The sequence below is a fragment of the Crinia signifera genome, chromosome 8 (assembly GCF_055691185.1).
Source record: "Crinia signifera chromosome 8, ASM5569118v1, whole genome shotgun sequence".
NCBI lineage: Eukaryota > Metazoa > Chordata > Amphibia > Anura > Myobatrachidae > Crinia > Crinia signifera.
Window position 1 is genome coordinate 81,312,369 of NC_139224.1, and position 17,667 is coordinate 81,330,035.

At 43.0% G+C, this 17,667-nt stretch overlaps 1 protein-coding gene across 2 annotated transcripts in view; it reads right to left on the bottom strand.

The window, feature by feature from the left end:
* Window positions 1-17,667, bottom strand: part of FAM78B (family with sequence similarity 78 member B) — a 150,242-nt gene that overhangs the window by 48,752 nt on the left and 83,823 nt on the right. Inside the window, exon 1 of one of the 2 annotated variants that reach the window (XM_083156733.1) lies at window positions 5,054-5,218. The exons of the other annotated variant lie outside the window; for it this stretch is intronic. The gene's annotated coding sequence lies outside the window, so the exon portion shown is untranslated. Of the gene's footprint in view, window positions 1-5,053; window positions 5,219-17,667 lie in introns of those variants that run through there. 2 annotated transcript variants of the gene reach the window in all.

Sequence of the window (17,667 nt, forward strand, 5' to 3'; positions counted from 1 at the left end):
AATCCAAAAGGCATGAGATGTGACACTGGGAAGATGACATGTGACCTCATTCTTGGATCTACTCCTAATGCAGATGTTCATGTGTGTTTGGTTTCCATGGAAACTGAACAGCACATCTCTACTTTTAAATCACTGTGTTTATGTTTTCACAGTCTTCATATTAATTAAGGCGACCAATCGTCCTCCTTTAAGGAAGACAGTCCTTCTTTTGTAAGTTCTGTCCTCCCTCGGAAAGTGTCCTCCTTTTCTATATTTGAAGACTAATCTGTAAATCCCTGTATTCAATCAATGCCAATCCATTGCGTGTGATATGATGTATTTGTATTTGATATGAAAATTTGTCAAGGCTCGATACAGTGCAGCGATTATGAGATACGTGCTCCGCACCGCACGGCATGGGAGACTTTGAGAGAGCGCGCTTCACACAAGATGCTTTGTTCATTCTGTCAATCCCTTGTTTAGGCCCACCTTAGTCCACCCTGCTAGTCTATTTAGGTTTGTTCTTCTCCCCCAGCCATTTTAGACCTCATTGCTGCATCTTTCTGAGAAGATGTGTGGATTAGAGGAGAAGGCGTGTGGTCAAGTGGACGCTAAGGAAGGTCTGTGCAGACTGCATGAGATGTTTTTTAGAAAGTGTAGTGGTTTTAGGTGATTAATTTTTTTATTGTTAAATGCCTTTCCCCCGATGCACGGGTGACATTTTTACAGGGCTATACAAATTATCCCTGTTAAAAGAACCCACCCCTCCTTGCTCAGATGCTGGTAATTGCAGACGCCCCACCACCCCCCCACCTAGGGTGACCAACTCATCCCTTTAATCCGGGACACATATTTATTACACAGGTTCTGTGGCAGTTTAAAACCAGGTGAAATGGAGTCTTGAGGTGTGGCAGTTTAAAACCAGGTGAAAGCCAGCCACAGAACCTGTGTAATTAATATGTGTCCCGGATTAAAGGGATGAGTTGGTCACCCTACCCCCACCCCACCCCAGCCAACTGCACAATGATTGGCATATTTGTTCAGTGGGACGCAGATTCCGTAGCGTGATTTGTCAGGGAGCCACTGCTGACTTTATTATGAATATATCATATTATCATGTATTATTGTTGCAGGAATAAAATGTTTCATTTATTTACAATATTTTCTTACTTCAATTTATTTGTTTCCTCCTTTTCATTGTAAAAAAGTTGCTCGCATTATATTAATGTATTTTTTCCTTTTTTAGGGAGAGAAATAGAGATTTGCTTATAGTGGAAAAAACTATTTCATTTTGATTATATAAGTACTGTTCAGTATGTGCAAGATCAGTGCTATTTTTATAGCAAATTAGGGTAAGAAACTAAGAAAGCAAGGGGCATGGTTGGGGGAGACGTGGACAGAGCTTTAGTGGGGTGGGGATTCAAATGGTGTTTGAAGATTTATTTTTTTCAAATACATTTTTATTGCGTAAAGTAGCACCACAGGTATATAACCAAAATAACATTTATAGCCCAACTGTACATTCCCAAAGGGAAAAAAAACTTTCTAAGCCCCCGGCCAGGCTCCAATAAATAAATAAAAATAACCTTTATGGCCCAATCTAGTTGCAACCTCTCTTGCAGTAACAGGAATTTACTAACTTTCAGGGCCTCTACACAGGATTTAATTTCAGAATTATCAATTAAAAAAGTATACATATATGATGGCCAGTCCCATGTTCCTATCCACAAGAAGAAAAAAAATAGTCATTCCATGTAGAGGGGTCCAGGCCATGGATGCCTACCCTCCTGGAATGGCTGGGAGGCTCCCGAAAATCGTGGCCTCCTCTCAGCCCCCTGGGAAGGCAAACATGTTTCCCGTAGCCACCACATCCTCTGGAGCCAGTGAACCAAATTTCGTACAAGGGGCAGGCCTAAAATGACGCATTTCACATAATTTTAGCTCCTCACCAATTTTGCAAGGACCCACAAATTGTGGAGTTTGTATGGAATAACATCAGCCTTGTCCACACCCCCCTGCCTGCAGCATTTGGTCTCCTCTATGGGCTTCACCCAGAGAGACACAATTAAAAGTCGGCAACCCTGGTCCAGCCCTGTTTGCTTGAATGTTTTTAAAATAAGTACAGTACAGTAGATCAATTCAGTGTGCAATTTTCAGGAAGTAAATAGCACCTGCTTAATTTCCAAACAGGGTCCCAACATTTCAGTACCAAGCCAACAAGCTTAACAAATTACCAGCAGTAAGTAAACAAAGCCACTAGAACAGATAGGAGAAATAATCGTGATACTGTCATATGCCATATGCCCTGCTTCTGGCAGAACAGTCCAAAATTGCAGGAGTTTTGTCCATGTTACAATGTTCCTCGGCACCCTAGGCAAAACATCTGCTGCCTTCTGCCCCTCCGCCCCTCCGAACAGAAAAAAGCCCCTCCAGAAACAAATATGAAAGAGGACCTAACTGTGGGGAGTTGTATATTCTTATATATTTGTAGGTTAATTGGCTCCCAACAAATGAACCCTCAAATGTGTGTGTGTGTGTGTGTGTGTACATGTCCTAACCTCTTTTGATCCTCCTATCCTGCCTCCGTTCCCCTCCGTTCCTACTTATCCTATTGTATTTCGTTCGTCCACCCACCTATTTTTAGTATGTTAACTCTTATGAGTAGGGTCCTCCTTCCTCACATACTTACCCTACCTCATTACCTCACCTGTGCTCCTGTCCTGTTCTTCCCTTCCTCTACTTCATCTTCAGTCTCCTCGACAATTTTGACACCTACTTCTGAACTGATGCTGATTTTAGTTCTACCAGCTATACCCCTATTTATACTGTATTTTTCAACACACCCTGTACGTTACCTTGTAATTTGTTTTTTTGTTTGCTATGTACGGCGCTGCGGACACTTTGCGGCGCCTTAGAAATAAACGTACTACTACTACTAGTAGGGAATAGATTGTAAGCTCCATTGGGACAGGGAGTGCTTTGTAAAGCGCTGTGCTATATAAATTACTGTTAATAATAATAATAATAATAATAATAATAATAATAAAATTCTCATGGCAAGCTTAGGAGCAGAGCATTAGCAGGCAAAATGGACTCATGGTATCACTGTGCTGCATAGAACTAGCACACAGACAGCAGTGCTTCCTCTGTTCGAACTGTGAGAGGTGGTGAATACAGGTTTCCCTCAGCAAGTTCTCAGGATCCTTGATAAAGCTGCACTCTGGGTAATAGCGCTGCCATAGAACCTTGTGTTCGAACGATTTTCCTTTTTGTCTTCCACCAGGTTTGACTAGTCCGCTAGTGCAGCTGCTGTGATCAACCACACATGTTGAGCGCCCCCAGGTGAACACCCCACACGGTGTACACCTAACCTCTTGTTTTTCTTCCCTCAGCAAGTGAGTGGAGGGAAGAGTGGGTACATTACAGGACATGTTTATGAATGGTATTCTGAGATATAGGGGTGGGGCAGTGTTAATAATGAATGAAGGGTTAGGGTGGGATGTTGCTGGGGAGTCTCCAGTGAAAAATGGGAGGGGGTCTTGTTAGTGAAAGAGTGTGCATTCTGCTGGTTTGTTAGTGAAGGAGGACCTCTGATTCAAAAAATGAAACTATTACAGTAAGTTTGTTAAAAAAAGACAAATAATAATGGTGTGGTGAGATGCGGTGGGGTGTGTTAGTTAAGGGATTGCTGGGATGCTCAATTGTCGAATAAAATAAATATAAAGGGCCAGATGCACAAAGCTTCAAAAGCGATACATTGAAAAGTGATAAACAACGAACCAATCAGCTCCTGCCTGAGATTTTTCAAACACACCACATGACAGTTAGGAGCTGATTTGCTGGCTGTTTATTACTCTCCATTTTATCACTTTTGAAGCTTAGTGTATCTCTCTCCCCCCCCCCCCCCCCCCCCAAAAAAAAAAAAAGGGATGACACTGTAGAGATGCAGGGGGTGATGCTGTCAAAATGACCCTACCACGGTAATGGGGCGAGGTGAGGGGGTGTAATTAGGTGACATAGAGAAATTAGTTCCCCCACCTCTGCATTACCACTTTATTCCCTGAGGAGGATGATGTCTCCCGGATGTTATTTAGGGTGGCCATTGCCAGGATTGGGATGGGGATGATCTCGGGAGTTGGCCATAATATTGATGGGGTTTACCTTTTTGGGATTGAAAAATGCTCAATCCCGAGATTGGCCTCTCACAGACAAACAAGTGTGTTATACCCACATTATGCTTCTAGCTTCTGAGGTAAAGCAGGAAGCAGCACAGCAGAGATGTATTAACATCTTAGATGCTTGAGTGGGGGAGTGAAAACTTCCCCCTCTGTGTTCATTGCCAGACACACACAGTCATCAGCCTAGTGCTGATGTACTGTTTCTCTGCAGCAGCCATATCCAGTGGGCATGCATGAGATCTTGCTACACTAACAAGGTCTCATGTGCAGCCCCAAGCTGGCAGATGCCATATCCAGGGACAGAGCTGCAGAGTGCAGTGTCAACTTTGTGCATGTCAACCTATTGACTGTCTATCCTATGATCCATACCCATAAAGCGACAGCAAGGGAATACAATGGGTGCTTTGCCCAGGCCCTACAATGCTGTTAAAACAGTCCACAAATGGGCAAAAGCATGGGCACTGCAGGTGGGTCAAATGTAACACGTGCAGAGGGAATAATATTTGGGTGAGTTATTTTATTTCTGTGCTTGGTAAATACTGGCTGCTTTAGTTACACTGCAATTTAGATTTCAGTTTGAAGACGCCCTACCCAAATCTAACTCTCTTTGCACATTACATCTGCCCCACGTGCAGTGCACATGGTTTTGCCCATTTCAGAAAGATTTTGGATATGCAATCAACTCTGAATCAGGCCCATAGTGTTCACACTGCAGTAGACCCAGGGTCTGTTTACATACATCAGAATCTTGGAATCTGGGCTAAAATACAATGGCTACTTTGAACCAGTAATGAAGCTAGCGAGTGATGGGTGCAGCTCCAAAAATATGCCCCACACCCTAATCTCCTAAAGGCCCCCATACACTTATCTGAGGTATCAAATGCAGCATCACATACCTCGTATGCGGTCCATTAGCATACAACGTATCCTATGCGACCCCCAGCAAGTGCTGTCGATCCTGCCGGATCCAATAAATCTTATGTGCAGCACTTGTGATCTCCAGATCCGATCCAATGTTCATGGAACCGCACATCGTATAGGAATGGATTTGGGCATTTTTCACCCAATTTCTCATCCTGATCTGTCAGAATCGGGTGAAAATTATAAGGAACTGTCAGGCGCCCTTTTTACTGTAAGGAAGGACTCAAGGACACTGGGTCATGAGTTTAGATTAGAGGAAAGAAGATTTCGTTCGGTTAGACAAAAACATTTTTTTACAGTCAGGGCAGCTGGAGAGGTGGTGTCGGCAGACACAATAAATACATTTAAAATAAGGTTGGACAAACATCTATTGGTTAAAAACATGCAGGGGTACAAACAATAATCACAATCTGTTCTGAAATCACATCAGTATACAGTACATTACGTATAGCAAGGGATGAAACTAATACACCAAGGTTGAACTGGATGGACGTGAGTCTTTATTCAGCCTTAAAATACTATGTGACTATGTAAAAAGGCACAAATTGTATGTGTATGGGTACCTTAAGACCTCAACCTCTAACACACACATATACACTATAGGTATTTTTTTGTTAGGAGCCTATTAAATGTGATCCAGATGATTATTCAGCAGTGTGTAGCGTGACAGTTAATAGGTCACATATGGTCCACAACATAGATATGGTCATGTGGTCAAAATGTGAACATGGTGAAATGGGCGACATGGCAATGGTCGACACATGAAAGATTTGGTATGAGACTTTTTTTTGGACATTTCAAACTTTACCATTCACGTGGACTCCTACTGGGAATCTTGTGTAAAGTGGGCCGAGCGCAGCAGTAGTGGAGCGAGGTACACTTATCTCAAATCCATTTGTTAAAATCGAAAAATTTACACCAAAACAACCTTAAAGTATGTTGACCATTTCATGTATCACTCATTCCATCTACAGTTTGGCACTGTCGTCATTGCATCTATGTCGACCTTGAGAATGTCGCCCTTTTACAGTCAACTGACACTGTCAACCTAATAACTGTTGACCCTATCATCCACACCCCTAATTAACATACCAGTGTACATTTAGTTTTGTGGGTGTAAACCAGTCCATGCCTGGTGCATTATTTTAAGTACTGGAAAGATGACTAGGTTTGTCAGAAACTAAGGTGCTGGAGTGGGATGAATGTCTGGAGATGTCAGACATCGAGGGTGACATTAAATGAGATGCGAAAATGTGATTGTTGCAATTTTTAGGCAAAACACGGCCGAAATCGCACCTTTTCCCAATTTTGCATATTTAATGACACATCGCACATTCTGAAAGTGAGATTTTTAGTCATGACGGAACTAGCATCCAGAAGTTTTCCCATTGAAAAGTATACAATTTGCATATTTAATGAGATGCGAATTCATGAAAATGTGTCTATAAATCACCACACATGCAGACCAGGTTCTGATAGGTGAATTGGCCAGAACCCTGCACAGATCATTGAGATCTGTGCATGGTCCTGTGTAAAAAAAAAAGGTGTAAAAGTGTTGTTTTTTTTTTTTTTTTAATGGCGTGGGGTCTCCCCTCCTGAGCATAACCAGCCCCGGGCTCATTGAGCCAGACCTGGTTCAAAAAAATACAGGGGACAAAAAGTGTAGGGGTCCCCCGTACTCCAGAAACCAGCCCCGCACTCTTGGACCGGTCCTGGTTCCAAAAATACGGGGGACAAATAATCTGGGGGTCCCCTGTATTTTGAAACCAGCACCGGCTCCAACAGCCCGCTGTGTCATGCCACAGCCAGGGGACACTTTATACATAAGGTCCCCTGGCCAAAACATGAGCACCCTGGCTGGTCAGCCTTGGACAGGGTACCTGGAGGAGTGGGACCCCTCAATAAAGGGGTCCGTTCCCCCCAGGCTTCACTCGTCCAGCCCCGGGGCTGTCACCAGCGTCCCAGGGCATTGGACGCTGGCCTGATAGGGTTAAAGCAGACATTCCTTACATTGCTTTATACAGGTGAACTACAAGTGCCAGCAAGCCTCCCTCACATGCTGGGACTTGGAGAACCACAAGTCCCAGCATGCGGGGCATTAATGGGCCCGCTGGGACAGTGCTACAGAAGCTGTTATCTGCGCAGGAGAAAGCCAGCTCACCCTGCTGTCAGTGCGGGGTGAGCTGGCTCTGCAGCAGAGAGACCAGCGATGGACCCTGGATTGATAAATATGTTGGTATAAAAGTGAGGTGTGTGTTTGTGTGTGTAATAAAGTTATACTTTTCTGTTTGTGTGTCTTTTATTTTAATATTCTTTTTCAGGTGGACTACAAGTCCCAGCAGGCCCATCAATGCCCCGCATGCTGGGACTTGTGGTTTCTCCAAGTCCCTGCATGCGGGGAGGCCTGCTGGCACTTGTAGTTCACCTGTATAAAGCAATGTTAGGAGTGTCTGATTCAACCCTATCAGGCCGGCGTCCAATGCCCTGGGACGCCGGTGAAAGCCCCGGGCTTCAGCCCTGGATGGGTGAAGCCTGGGGGGGACCCCTTTATTGTGGGAGGCCCCACTCCTCCAGGTACCCCATCCAAGGCTGATGAGCCACGGTACTCATGTTTCGGCCGTGGATCTTATGTTAAAAGTGTCCCCGGCTGTGGCATGACACTGCGGGCTGTTGGAGCCCGATGCTGGTTTCAAAATACGGGGGACCCCCACATTTTTTGTCCCTCGTATTTTTGGAACCAGGACTGGTCCAAGAGTCCGGGGCTGATTTCAGAAATACGGGGACCCCTACGCTTTTTGTCCTCCATATTTTTTAAACCAGGTACGGCTCAATGAGCCCAGGGCTGGTTATGCTCAGGAGGGGGGACCCCACGCCATTTTATTTTTTTAAAACACAAATTCGCACATTTCCTCAAATTCGCACATTTTCATGCCTAAAAATTGCGCATTTTCATGACTAAAATTCACACATTATCGCACTTAATCGCACTTTTTTGCCAGGAATGCACAACTCATTAAATATGTGAATGCACGGCAAAAAAAAAAGCGATTTTAAAAAGTGAGATAATGGGCGAATTTGAAATGATTAAAAATCGCATTCTATTAAATGTCACCCCGAATGTGAAGCTGGAGCAGAGTATGTTTGGGGACACAGCAGTGCTGTAGAGTTTGCTGGGGTGTCAGTGTTTCGAGGAGTCAGACTAGATAGCTTAAAAATAAATGTCCATAGAAAAGCCTTCTTTCCCCTTTTAGTTACAGTTTTATCTCACTCTTCATCAGACACATCACACAAAGCCACATCTGCACCACCCACCAACTCTGTCACTACACCAGTGAACCAATCACAGCTCCTTGCTCGCCTCTTCACCTGTCACATTCTAAGGGTGTACACACCGTGCAAATGACTTGCTATTCGATCATGATTCAATCTGGATCGAATCGGGATCGAATCACGTGGCAAGGCAAACACATTTGATCTGTACTATATAGTCTTGCCTGCACAGTCTTTTTTTTTATTTGATTTCAATGCCGCAGGGCTGCGCATCGGGATCAAATCAAAAGTGTTCAATTTCCGTTCAATTTATATTCAATTTTGATTCAATTTTGCTTAACCCCTTCCTGACGGAGCCTGTTTTTGCCTTCCTGACAGAGCCCTTTTTTTCAAATCTGGCATGTATCACTTAAGTGGGGATAACTTTTTTTTGCTTTTACTTATCCCAGTGATTTTGAGATTGTTTTCTCGTGACACATTGTACTTCAAGTTAGTGGTAAATTTTGGTCGATACAGTCTGTGTTTTTTTGTGAAAAATTCCAAAATGTCGTAAAAAAATGGAAAATTTTGCGATTTGCAAAATGTTAAATTTTCTGCTTGTGAGACAAATAATCTTACCACTCAAAATAGTTAATAACTAACATAGACCATATGTATACTTTATGTTGCCATCATTATTTCAACCTCATTTTCATTTTTTTGGACACTAGGAGGCTTAAAATATGAATAGCAAATTCTCAAATTTTCAAGAAAATTTCAAACTGATTTTTTTAGGGACCAGTTCAGTTATGATGTGACTTTGAGGGACTTGTATGTAAGACACCCCCATAAATGATGCCATTTCAAAAAGTGCACCCCTCACAGTATTCAAAACAGCATTTTGGAAGTTTGTTAACCCTTTAGGTGTTTCACAAGAATTAAAACAAAGTGTAGGTGAAATTTCAAAATTTAATTTTTTTGGCAGATTTTCAATTTTAATACATTTTTCTAAGGAACACAGTAGATTTTACTAGAGAAATGTGACTAAAAATTGATTCCCCCAATTCTTTTGTTTTCATAAATATCTTATATGTGGCCCTAGTGTGCACGGTGACCAAACCACAGGCTTCATAATAGAAGGAGCACCTACTTGATTTTGGAGCCTCCTTTTTATGAGATTATTTTTTAGGCACCATGTAGGTTTATAGGCACCATAAGATGCTAAAAGTTAGGAACCTCCCCCACAAGTGACCCCATTTTGCAAACTACACCCTTCAGGGAATTCATCTAGGGGTATAGTGTACATTTCAAACCCCCAGGGGTTTCACCAATTTTGATACAACTGGGCTGTGCAAATGAAAAAATGTAATTTTTCATTTTTTTCAAAAATGTAATTTTTTACACAAAAATGCATTTCTGGCTCAAAATTTTTCATTTTCACAAGGAATGAAGGAGACAAAGCACCCCAAAATCTGTGCCCCAATTTCTCCCGAGTACGGCAATGCCTCACATGTGACCAAAAAATACCATTTGGGTGCATGGCAGGACTCAGAAGGGAAGGAGTGATATTTGGTGGTGGAATGAATGGTGGGTGCTATGTCGCATTAGAAGCACCAATACAGTGGAACCCCCCCACATGTGACCCCATTTTGCTCACCAGCTTTGGGAGGGGGGCTGGCGCTGCGGCTGGTGGGGGGGTGGGAGGGGTGCTGGCACTGCGGCAGCCGGGTGGGTGGGAGGGGGAATTGCCGGGTGGGAGGGGGGGGGCTGGCGATCGGTGGTGATCGGTGCTGTACTTAACAGCACCGATCACCACCGATCACTGTGTTACCGAGCGGCTTAGCCGCCGGTAACACAGAAAACGCTGTGATTGGCTGTTGAACAGCCAATAACAGCGATCGCTGATTGGGAATCAGGGACAGCAGACATCTCCAAACTGTCACCGCGTCTATAGACGCGGTGACAGTTAAAACCATGACGTATATATACGTCTCCGGTCGGGAAGTACCTCCCGACCATGACGTATATATACACGTCATATGTCGGGAATATCTTTCTATCTATCTATCTATCTATCTATCTATATGTGTGTATACACACACACATATATATATATATAATTCAGTGTGTCTTTTTTTTTTTTTTACTTTTACAGCAGCTCATGCTGCTGCTGCTGCTGCTGAGCCTGGCGGGGGGGGGGCGGGAGGGGGGAGCGCTGCGTGCGCTCAGCGCTTCCCCTACTGAGGACCTGCCGGGCTGCCGGGCTGCCGGGTGAGTGGGTGGGGGGGCTCCTGCTCATCGGTGGTGATCGGTGCTGTATTTAACAGCACCGATCACCACCGTTTTCTGTGTTACCGAGCGGTAACACAGGAAACGCTGTGAATGGCTGTTCAGATTTGAACAGCCAATCACAGCGATCGCCGACCGGGGGGGGCATCCCTGCCCCCCCTGGGCGGCGAGGGGGGATGTCTGCTGTCAGGGACAGCAGACATCTCCTAACTGTCACCGCGTCTATAGACGCGGTGACAGTTAGAAGCCATGACGTATATATACGTCATGTGTCGGGAAGTACATCCCGGCCATGACGTATATATACGTCAAATGTCGGGAAGGGGTTAAATAAGCAAAATTAAATAGAAATATAGACCACATCGAACTGTGTGTATGGGGCAATATAAGTCAAATACTTTAGGCTCATAAACTACTTTGACAAAACACACCTGCACCTAGAAGTGTGTAGTTGTGCTGATACAGTCTTTGAGTTCCATATTCGCTTTGCTGTTCTGTAGAATGATCATATCAGAGCTAGGCATGTTAATTCCAAATTATGCATTTTTGATGGAGTTGTGGTATATAACAAAGCAGGGCCAAAAACAATGTCATTAACTCTGCTCCGTGGTGTGGAATAAATTCTGGATAAGACATTAAATTGATAGACAGATATCCATGTAGTGTACTTAAGGGCAAATTCCACTACAGAAATGTACAAAATCTTGCTGATAAATGCACATGAAATTAATGTTTACTCCTGACCAGTTTTTAATATTCTAATGTCTACTTTCAACTGTAGTTTGATATGGCAATCTTGGCATTGCTACATGTACCACTGGCCTCGTTTTTAATTCATACTCCAGTCCAGGGACTCCCCTACCTTCATGCTGGTCTTGTAGCACCATTCTCATTATAATGGCCTAGATGCACCCACTTCATAGTTAAAGGGAATTGGTCTACTCTCCTAGGAGCCCAGAAGAGCTCTCTGAAATTTGAGAGTCTCCTTGACATTCATAGAGGACAGGCATGTATGACTCATCAATGCTCAGCCCAACCCCCTGTATCTAGAAACATGTAATTCAGGAAAATATTCCATCCATGACTTAAGCACCAACTGAAGAGGGATTTTCTGAAATGTGTCCCCTAAGGGGCGTAAAAAGGGGTAAAATGTGTTTTCACATATTCCTTAATATTTCTTAGGCCTGAAGAGATATCAACTTGATTTTGACTTTTCCAGTTAAATATAGTTGCGGATCCTGCTTACATATCCAAATACCCCATGCCTTACTTAACAATGCCACTACTCCCATGCCCGAAGATTAGACAGCTGCAAGCCACGGATCATTGCACCTATGCAATGTATCCGGCACGTGGTGCGGCTTCACAAGAGCAAACCCCCACCTTCTGTGGATGGCACTGACTGCAGCCCACAGAAGCCAGATTGGGCTGAGCAATAAGGCAGGCAGTGGCTTTATACAGAAAACCAAGTCTCTATTTACTGCAGCCCAAACTCAGTGAGGGGGATCATCGCCCAATGGCACTGCCTTGTGTGTCTGTGTTTGACAAAGTCAAGTGAAGCCAGAGCAGTCACAGACAAAGAGATCCTTAAATAGATGGGAAAAAACATTTACATACAGTACTGTATGGGGTCGATCCTATTAGTTCCGAAGGGTGCCGAATTCACTTAAAATTGCTTTCACCCCTATGGAGGTGCGAGCACTTTTAAACAAATTTTGCCCACCATATAGTTAGCCCGGTGCTGTGATGATCGCACTTACGAATCATCCGCACCGAATAGGATAGACCCCCCATGTCTTAAAACTCATCTTCATTTCATTCATAGTTAAATCTTTAATTATTTAATCTTGATACTACCACGCTCCTCTACCTTAGAGGCATAAAAAGAATTAATGATATAAGTTAACATGGGATGAAGAAAATGTGAACAATATATAACTGGTCTACCTGGGTGAAACGGGCACATCAGCTTGTCTTTCATAAAGAATAAATAATGCCTTTTATTTCCTATCCTGCTAAAAAATAAAGAAAGGGCTTCATCAAAAATGTGAGGCTTGTGTGATAGACTGGGAGATGCAGGCATGATTGTGATCCTGGCGAATATAGAATCAAGGGTGTAACTACCATAGGTGCAGGGGGTGCAGCTGCTATGGGGCCCAGAGCTGAGAGGGGCCCACTTTGCCTGTCAAAGTATTATGTGCTATATACATTTTTCAGCATAAGTTGGTCAATAGTGGCCCTTACAAAATTTTGCTATGGGGCCCACATGTACATAGTTACGCCACTGTATAGAATCATATATAATCTATATATAGATTATAACAATCATATAACCAGGTAGGTTTTGCCTTTTAAATGATTGTCGCTTTAAAACCATGGGAACTTCTTGTGTCTGCATCTCGCAGAAGCCTCTGTGTTTTCTTTCCAGTGTAAATTATGCTGAGTATCAGTAAAATACCAGAGTGAATAGTGGCCTTTATTGAGGTTCTTTCTTTGCTCTTTCATCTCTATTAGAGTAATATGGGTCCTCTCTACACTCTGTCTACGCCTCCTTTGTACATATGTTTCATACAAATGATTTGAATTTGTATAACCAACTATACAAGGTACTTATATGTTAGTTGGGCGCCCACTATAGTTAGTACGCTCATACCCCCACTATCCATGTCGGCATGGAGTTGATTTTATATAGTGTGGGGAGCGCAGTGAGCCACCGAGCCTGAAGCGTGGCGAGCATAGCGAGCCCCGCAAGGGGCAGCGGAAAACTAAGCAAATAGCTTAGTGGGTGCCCAACTAACATATAAGTACCCTATACAGTTAAGTGAAAGATGGCTTGATAAGCGTGGAAAGTAGTAGTACTGTAGTATCAGTTATAGAAATGGTGTTATATTTATATCAATTTTTCCCTTTTATTTCAGTGGTCTTTAGCCATCTGTTTTACAGGCCAGCTTTTCTAACTGTATCCAGCCAAGAAAGTAGTGTCTTTATAGTAGACACAGTACATAAAGACCATGCTTACATGAAAAAGGTAGGGCAAGAATTGTCAGCCAGTCAAGGACAGATTTTTAAGTATAAGTGGACATGAAAGTGAACTGTTGGCCACTGACATTTGTGTCCAATTCCTCTACTGTTTCCAATGCATAGTCTAAATTAGTGATTTTCAACCTTTTTACCTTCGGCACACTAAATAAGATTTTTAAATTGCCAAGGCACACTATGAGATCCCCACAGGGCAAAACACGTTGGCCCAACAGAAAAAAAAAAAAAAACCTATTGGCCCCATATAAAAAAAAACAATCACAGTGGTCCCCACAGGTAACAAAAATAAAACACATTGGCCCTTTACATGAATAGAAGAGACCAGTAAATAACAGTTGAACTGGTGGTGGATGTAAACTCATTTGGGCATCTCTAGATCTGTTGGCACACTTGAGAACAGCTCAAGGCACACTAGTGTGCCACGGCACAGTGGTTGAAAAATACTGGTCTAAATGGTCTGCTATGGATTAAACTGCAGTTATTTTACTCCCAATTCTGAATCGGCTATAACTGTTTTTTTGCTCAGTAAAAAGGTACCCAATATACTTACCCAAGGATGCAGCTTGCAGCACAAAAAATTGTATTCTTTTTTTTTGAGGAGGTGGCATGACCATATGTTTCTGAATTGGTGACACCGGAATACGGCTTGATTAAAATCTTGTCAAAATTAAACAGAAACCTGCAAAGTGATCTTATAAAAGAACATAAAAACCACTCAAAATATTCATGCCACACAAAAATCCATTTTGAGTGATTTCTTTATCTTGAATCTATCATAACATTGTATTTCACAACACTTGGAGGATTTAAACATGAGGACTTTTTCTCTTAAGCTGGTTAAAAATGGGTCTTTCAACTGTCAATTCTATTTTCATGTGTGTCAACATATTTGTGTCTCACCGAATAAAGCTATGAATAAAGCTGTCCTTTTATGCTAATACTGCAGAGCACTGAATCAGCAGAGAGGATTCTGCAGCATATTAAGTACTTGAATGTTGACCGGTCATCCCCTGATATTGAAAAAGCAATATTTTAAATCCAAAATGCAAAATTGGATTTGTCCACTGAATGATGTATATTTTTTAAATTCATGCATTCTCTCCTATAAATTCCACGTCTCATTATTTGCATCATATCTGCCTCTTTACTTACCTGTCTGTGTTATGCTCACTCATTTCATGTGTGAATCTTCCTTTTCTCACACTGGGGATATGTATATAAGGTACTTGTTTCCTAGCACGGCGCCCATCGCATCGCATACCATAAGGCATACGATGGTATGCGATTCGATGTTAGCCGATGTTATACAATTTTAAATTGTATACCATCGAATTGTATGTCATTGTATGGCATATACAATGGTATACGATTTAAAATTGTATAAACACCCTAATGGGTGTTTTCAATGTTAAATGTGCCCCCTATAAGATAAATAATTGTATAAGCACCGTAATAGGTGCTTACAATGTTAAAAACACCCCCACGCTACCCGTACTATCAACACCAACCCGAAGCGTGGCGAGCACAGCGGTGGTACGCGTCCTCCGACCTTTTCATACCCCCACTATCCACGTCGACATGGAGTTGATTTTATATAGTGTGGCGAGCACAGCGAGGGAATGCGGAATACATGTGAAGTAATGCGCGTCCCCTTGCGGGGTTCGCTGCGCTCGCCACGCTTCGGGATCGGTGGCTCGCTGTGCTCGCCACACTATATAAATTCAACTCCATGCCGATGTAGATAGTGGGGGTATGAAAAGGTTGGGGGACGCGTACCGCTGCCCCACGCAGGCTCACTGCGCTCGCCACGCTTCGGGTTGGCGTTGATAGTGGCGGTGGCGTGGGGATGCATTTAACATTGTAAGCACCTATTAAGGTGCTTATACAATTAAAAACCGTATAGGGGGACCATTTAACATTGAAAAAACCCATAAGGGTGCTTATACAATATAAAATCGCATCGCATTGCATTGTATGTCATTGTATGCCATATACAATGGTATACCATTTTAAATTGAATACAATGTCATACGACTGAATATCGTGGGCGCCATGCTAGGAAACAAGTAACGTATATAATAACATGCCCCCCCCCCCCCCCCCCCCACCAAAAAAAAAAAAAAACAACTTTGGGACTTCTCGCTGGACTTGGGTTCCAGATTGAGGCAAAAATGTAATCATCCCAGGATGATTACATTTTGTAGGATTATCACGGGTTTTGGATTCCACTCCGGCATTGAAGACGGTAGTGGACGGATGTACGTCTGTATGAGTGTGGGTGATGTGGGGCAGGCGCTGCTGTCTCTGCTGTATCAGTTCAGGCAGGGTGATTGGCCTCTTGTGTGCTCTCTGCCATAGAGCTGTGCTGACATATATAAGTCCATCCAGTGCTGTATTTAAGTCCAGTGGTGCTGCCCTGTGCTGCTGTATATAAGTCGAGTTGTGCTGCCCTTTGCTGCCATATATTAGTCAAGTTGTCCAGTGGTGCTGCCCTGTGCTGCCATATATAAGTCCAATTATGCTGCCATATATAATTCCAGTGGTGCTGACCTGTGCTGCTGTATATAAGTCGAGTTGTGCTGCCCTTTGCTGCCATATATTAGTCAAGTTGTCCAGTGGTGCTGCCCTGTGCTGCCATATATAAGTCCAATTATGCTGCCATATATAATTCCAGTGGTGCTGACCTGTGCTGCTGTATAAGTACAGTGGTGGCGCCCTGTGCTGCAGTATATAAGTCCAGTGGTGCTGCTGTATGTAAGCACAGGAATGCTGCCCAATAAGTCCAGTGCAGTGCGTCAGGCACTTGTGTATAACACGCTTCCCTGCGTGATGCCCGAGCCCCGCCGCCAAGTCCGCCCGCTTCTTCAGTAGAGTCGACTAGTTTCTGCGCCATCTCGGCACCGAGTTTCTTTACCTGGTTATAGGCTCCTATCAAGGTATACCCATCTCTAGTCTAGGGAGAATTTTTTTTTGCACAGACTGTCACTATATCATCTTGAAATACTGACACTAATAGTTGCCTGGACATTACGTTATCAATGGCTATACCACACAACCTGGTAGCCACATTGATGATGATTACCATGTATGGCTGTGTGTGGTACAAATTTTGTCCTGTAAAAATGCTGAACTTGTTTCAGATACGTCTTTTTTCACCCTTAACAACTATGTTACTACTATGTTACTTTGTTTATTTATTTTTTTAATTTCCTGAAAATGTGAACCCCTCGTGATGATTTTAAATGTTTCTTTATCAGCATACTGTGTGTCATCACCGGGCCTGCATCCAGTGGTGTAACTATAAATTTTGCTCCCCCCTGCCAAAAAGTTTGTGGCCCTTAGTACATACCACCAGTAGTGTCCCTTGCACAGTGTACAGAGTAGTGACATACTGTAGTAACATAGCAGTTGAGAGGTTGAAAAAAGAAGTACGTCCATCTAGTACAACCTTTTATAGGACCTAGTCTAATATGGTCTAGTACAGGGCTGGGCAATTGCGGCCTCCAGATGTTGATGAACTCCCAGCATGCCTTGCATCAGTTTCAGCATGGCCACATAGCAAAACTAATGCAAAGCATCCTGGGATGTGTAGTTTATCAACATCTGGAGGGCCGCAATTGCCCAGCCCTGGTCTAGTATGTGATATCCCTAATTTAATTATTAACTTTGTTCCAACTTTGTACTAAATAGTGTTATGGGTTGTACCCCTGAATGTTTTTATCCAATAAATGTTTGTTTAACCTTATTTGTATTCAATGTGTCCACCAACACCACCTCTTATGGATGGGAGTTCCAAACCTTTACTGCCCTGACCGTGAAAAAAGCCTTTCCTTCTAAGGGTGCAGAGTTTTCTTTCCTCTAGTCTGCGCTCATGCCCACTTGTCCTAGTCTCAGACCTCAAAGATAAAAGGTTGCCTGATAGTTTTTTATATTGCCCCCTGATATATTTATATGTTAAGCATATCTTCTCTTAAGCATCTCTTTTCCAGCGTAAACATTTTTAAATTGGCTA